This window comes from Xyrauchen texanus, chromosome 9, assembly GCF_025860055.1.
Source record: "Xyrauchen texanus isolate HMW12.3.18 chromosome 9, RBS_HiC_50CHRs, whole genome shotgun sequence".
Taxonomy (NCBI): domain Eukaryota; kingdom Metazoa; phylum Chordata; class Actinopteri; order Cypriniformes; family Catostomidae; genus Xyrauchen; species Xyrauchen texanus.
This window is the reverse complement of record NC_068284.1, coordinates 29,218,825-29,224,838: the sequence shown is the minus strand read 5'-3', so window position 1 is coordinate 29,224,838 and position 6,014 is coordinate 29,218,825. Positions and strand designations below refer to the sequence as shown.

The 6,014-nt window shown below is 36.4% G+C and overlaps 1 protein-coding gene across 1 annotated transcript in view; it reads right to left on the bottom strand.

The window, feature by feature from the left end:
* Positions 1–6,014, bottom strand: part of LOC127648676 (voltage-dependent L-type calcium channel subunit beta-3-like) — an 86,785-nt gene that overhangs the window by 61,302 nt on the left and 19,469 nt on the right. The gene's annotated exons all lie outside the window — the stretch shown is intronic.

Genomic DNA, 6,014 nt, shown 5'->3' with positions numbered 1-6,014 from the left:
ACATGGCAGTACTGAAGTAGAGGGACAGTGTTGAATGAGAATTTAACTGGTATTTTCAGGTATTTTTAATTTCAGAAAATATTGTACCCGCTTTTAATTCAGTGGCAATTCCAACCAGGCATATAATTATTTTGCCCGAACATCCAAGTGTATTAAAAACACATTTTAAAACTGTATATTGAATGTGTACTCGTAAGAAAAAAATTCTTCTTAGTTAATTCTTCAAAGTATAGTTTTGTATTCCCTGACTACAATGAAAGATATATTTGGGGAAACAAAAAAATGCAAAAATGATAAAACATTATAAATTGAAGTGTGCAGTACTGGTTAAGGAGGACATATCAATTAAGACAATTTACAGTCAGACCAAGTTAATACAGAAATACATCTATATTACAGTGCAGCAGGAGCTGTTATCAGTTTTATCAGTCCATATCTACAAAGGCATTTATGAGGTACGTACAAATGCATAGAAATAATTTCCCAGATATAGTGTTGAAAACAAATGCATAGAGTACTCATGAAACATAACAGTATCAGGGAATGCAAATAAAAAGTCATAGATGTATCAACCATATGAACAGATCTACAAGGTTTAACTTTTGTTTACTTATTTTCTTTATCAAAACTTACCATGCTGTAGTGATAAAATAGCAATTTATTTGTTGTTGAAAATATTGTACTAGTTTCTTTCAGGACAACAGTGTGCCTTTTTACTTGACATGAGATGTATGGCTAAGACAAAAAGAACATGTCCAAGCAATATATATATATATATATATATATATATATATATATATATATATATATTATTATTATTATTTTTTTTTTTCTTTCTTTTTGTATTATTTGTATAATTTATTTTATTTAGAGGTTCAGGGTCATATAACGTGTTGCTATGAGTAGGCCTCAATGCTGAAACTAGAAATAGTCTACATGCAGTCTTTTGGATAAAAAAGGATCACTTTAATATGAATCAAATATAGAACAGAACATAAAAGTGTTCATTTGCATTAATTTTGCATGAGAAACGAACATTGGTATTTGGGATTTTGATTTCACTACACTTAAGGTTCATCTGCCCTTCTCAACAGATGTCTTTGGAGCAAACAATCCTTTAATAATGAATAAAATGTCTAGAGTAAAGTCTGTATAGGCTTCTGCCAATTACAATCCACAAAGCCTGGCCAAATTAAACAGTGTGTAGATTTTCAAGGCTGTTGTTTGTCTGAATGCTTAAAAAAAAAACTTTCTGATCCTTGTGGCCAGTAGCATGAGAATCATTTGAATCATGAAAGGCCGTTCACACCGAACGTGATTGTGCATAGTAATATTTGTATTATTATTATGATTATTATTGAAACATGGTAGACTGACATCTTTGACCGTTGCTATGTCCACGGTCAAATAATTTGCATAGCCAATCAGAAGACTTTCTGCCTATCAATCATTGTGTGCACTCTTAAAAGTGCCTGTGGGTGTCCTAAGGGGACCCAAACCCTTTTCATATATCCGGGTTTGGAATGCGGGAGTAAACCATAGCAGGTTAAACTTGTATAGAGGTGATTGGGAGACCACAGCAAATATAATCTTTGCCAACCAATTTGCTTAAACGGTAAAAGAAAAAACAAATCCACCAGTACACTTTCCCAGCTTTCCTAAAAGAAAAAAAAAAAAAATAGAGAGCAGTGGATAACATAAGTTAGAAGATGAAAAGAAGCCAAATTTCCTATCTTTTTTAGAAACCTCATTGCAGATTATAAAACTTATTTCTCTGGCGCATAAGGTGAATGCACTGTAAGTCACCTGGATAAAAGCCAAATATATAAAATGAAAATGTAAAAATTTGAAAATGCGTCAAGTCATTCTGATCCATTCATCTAGCTTTCTTTAGTGCAACTACGCATTCGGTCTGAACAGCCCCTATGTAGCCTCCTTTCTATGTAGCCAATAGCAGCATAGAATGAATGCAGGGTACACAAAACATTTTTTTCAAGTGGCTAGCAAAATAGCCCTTGCAACTTCCCTGTGGGTAAATGCTAATATCTGTTGTTCCAGTTTTACAATAAATTATTTCTGTAATATTTTCATACCTACTGCTTGTTTAGTAACAAAGATTCCCCATGAATGATCATGAATGATAATCATACCCAAACCAAAACACTTTATATCACATGTAGTTAAAATTTTCCAGGGCCTTAACAGTCCTAAATGTTGAATTGCTGAGGTACTACGGATGAAATGTATTTCCCTAAGAAATTACAACTAAAATGATGTTAGGTGGGAGCAGAATAATTATGTATGCTCCACAGAGATGACATAAAAAGTCTGCATCAACCATCACTCTATTGTTGCTTTAAATATAATTCCAGGTCATGCTTTAAACTGTCAATGACATCAAACCTGATGTAACGGCATTGCCGCCATTTGTTGAATTAAGCAAGCCCAGGTGCAAATTGTATTTGAGACCCACGGCAGAGGGGAAGATTATGAGTGTTGGTTTGCCGAAGAACATTATCAAATGTATGGCTTTAGAAGACTATAGTGCACCAGTCGTCAGGATTACTTCTATGGTGCTTTTTGTCTTTTTGGACATTTAAAATTGCCATTCACTTTCATTGTATGGAGAAGACCTGCTCACGTACTGTACACTGCATAATGTATCTTTTTGTGTTTCACAAAGGAAATAAAGAAAATAGTGCTGGGTTGGAATAACATGGGGTGAGTACATCTTCATTTTTGGGTGAACAATTCCTCTATAAACAATGGTAATAGCCAGTGATGTAACAAACGTAATGAACACAATATTATATGAATGAAAGATTCAACATCAACAGAGAGATAAAGAAGTTTAGTTGTCAACCAAAGGAGACAATAATTCAGCAGTATAACAGACAGACAGGGCACAACAGATCAAGAAAGTGAAACCGTGTTGTCCTGAGTACACAGTAGCCAGCATTTCACATAGCAGCATTAAAAACAATGCAAATCCAGACCATCTCAGTGATGAATGTACATATCTTCAGTCCATTTTTCTGTCTCCACACGCCTGTCCCTCTCTCTGTCCCTGTCCCGCTCCTGTCCCTGGTAGTGGTATTGATTGTGATGAGGGTGAACGTAATGATGTTCTTGGTGCGAGCGCAGCTGGCCCTGGTGTCTCTGTTGCCTGTTACGCTCATTGTGCTCCAACTCGTAGTCCTGCTGTCCGTGGTGGGAATAATCTGTAGCAACATCTGTGGTCCCACGCCAGTGTTGATGATGACGATGGCGATGGTTGTGATGGTGGTGGTTATGGTCCCTGTGTGTTGTAGTCCTGTTTTGATAGACCTTGGTTTGGTCCGGATCGTCCTCATCCAGGAGCACATGTCTGCTCTGGGGCTCCATGTACAAAGAGTCTTTAGTAGGCAGCAGCTCCACGTCAACGGGATGCTGGTGGCGAACTTGGTGGTGCTGGTGTTTGTTGTGGTGCTCATTTCGGTTGGTGCTGGACCGATGGTGATGATGATGATGGTGGTGATGGCTGTGTCTCTTTGGCTCACTACGAAGTAGTCTCTCCTCCTCCTCTGCCTCCTGCTGCACTTCCTCCTCTTCCTCTTCCTCCTCCTCATCTCTCATCTCCTGGGCCTGGGGCAGATGCTCCTGCTGGTGCTCCTGAGATCCTTTCCTCTTGGTGGCAGCCATCTTCTTGCTTTTCTGTTCATCCTATATAGAGGAAGAAGGAAGAATGATGTTTTGATATGTATCAATCTAGAATGTCCCCCCATTCTTTCTCTATTTCTCTTATCTTGTCTCCCTCTATGGAATTTCCTTATTTAAAAAAATAAATAAATAAAAAAAAATAAAACAATATATATCCAATCATATGTTGAGAAGGTTATCCAAAAAAATTAAAAATCAACAAATAAAGGTAGCTGTGATTTATTTATTAATTCCTAAAAGAAAAATATTGAATAAAATAACCCCAAACAAAAACATTCTGCGTGTGCGAATGAGTACTAAAAGCTATTTGCCTGCCACACATGCCATTCACTTCCTAAACTCATTCTCATTTACAGGTGATAAAGAAAGGACTTAGGAGATAATAAAAATACATTCAAGTCAAAATAAGTCAAAAATCAAAAGCCATAAAATGTATAGTCAAAGCTACAGTATTTCCATAAATCATCATTAAAACAATACACATCATAATTAATAATCAATTAACAAATAACAAATGCATTTAAACTTAAAAGAGCTCCACAAAAATGTTTTTATTTCTTTAGAGATGCTTCTCTAAATTGTCGGTTGCAGTAATTGCTTGTGTAGAACTAAACAAATAACCAGTAAAAAATCTCTGATTGTTATGCTGAGTTTACACTACACGATTTTAAGCCCGATTTTCACTCTCCGACAGTTTTGTGGAGATTGCCGACAAAAGCCCGAAATCATAGGCAAATCAGAGCCAAATCACATGAAAATTCCAAACGCAAATGAGAGAGCATGTTATGGTGTGGTGGTGGCGTAGTGGGCTAAAGCACATAACTGTTAATCAGAAGGTCACTGGTTCGATCCCCACAGCCACCACCATTGTGTCCTTGAGCAAGGCACTTAACTCCAGGTTGCTCCGGAGGGGACTGTCCCTGTAATAAGTGCACTGTAAGTCGCTTTGGATAAAAGCGTCTGCCAATTGCATAAATGTGAATGTAAATGAGAGAGCAAGAAATGGGGCATGGGAAGTTTCAGTGGGAGGAGTCCTGATGTACCTGCAACAGCTTGCATTGGACCGAAGAAATGGAGGAAACATTTGTGGAACATTATCAGGAGCACCAGTGCCTATTTGATGTTTCCTCTGAACTGCACCACAACCGGGTGGAGAAAGAGAAGTGTTGGAGAGAAATTGCCTATTCTTTTGGACAGTTTGGTAAGCAAATAGGTAGATTTTTCAGTAGGAGGTACTTTTTCATATTGTAACAAATAAAATATATGAAGCCTTTAAACATTATGTAAAGTGATTAAAACATACACATCATATTCTGAAATGCATAACATATGATAAAACATGCATTTGTTTTCAGTAACTCATATAACTTCTCGCGTCTACTCTGTTGTGAAATGTAACTTAGAGTCCAGGCAGAGTCATGGGTGGGGTTCATCAATTGTGAAATGTTTTGTAACGTGTTCACCCCTGTCACTGATTCCTCGTGTAATTTGAAAACCCCACGACTTCCATGACAAGACAGACAGTTGTGTAATATGAACAGTACCACAATCTGACGTCTTTGAAAGTCGTGTAGTGTGTAGGAGGCATAAGGTGTTAAGAAAAGACATTAAACTACAAAAGTAGCGCTACCACCCTATTGTAAAGTTTACTCACACCTAATAGGCCTAATACTATGGATTACAAAGCACTAGTGTGTACTACACAACAGACATTTTGCCTCATAGACTACTATCGCACTCACCAAAAGTTTTACCTCAAGTCTTCTTTAAACATCCAAGAGAATTTAGTAAGAGGTGGGGAGGAAATAAAAAATGCAACAAGACAATTTCTTTTGTCACCACAAAAGAAAGTTTTTAGCACATTATGGAGCATGTAGATGTTCAAATTTAAAGGCAGTAGATTATTAGAATTTATGAGTTTAGGTTGACCTGTTTAGTTGATTGTCAAGACATAGAACGAAGGGGCTGCATTTTCAAGAATTATCATGTTAATTCTGTATATGATAACCACACTGCAAAAAATCTAATACAAATTACATAGAAAAAAATTATAGCAAACATACATATATACATTTATATATATTTATATACAGATTACTATATATATATGACTTATGAAGCCGACATGTGTTTAATTTTGTTTTTAATTCAATAGGGATTCAGAATTCACATTTGAGGTATGATTGTGTGTAATTTATGTTGTAGAACAAAACGTCCACATTTCGTCAAGTGATGTTTACCACAGACCTTATTTTTCAAGTTAAAATACCCCATTATAAAAACCCAAATCCAGAGGGAACCCATGGTGAATTCTC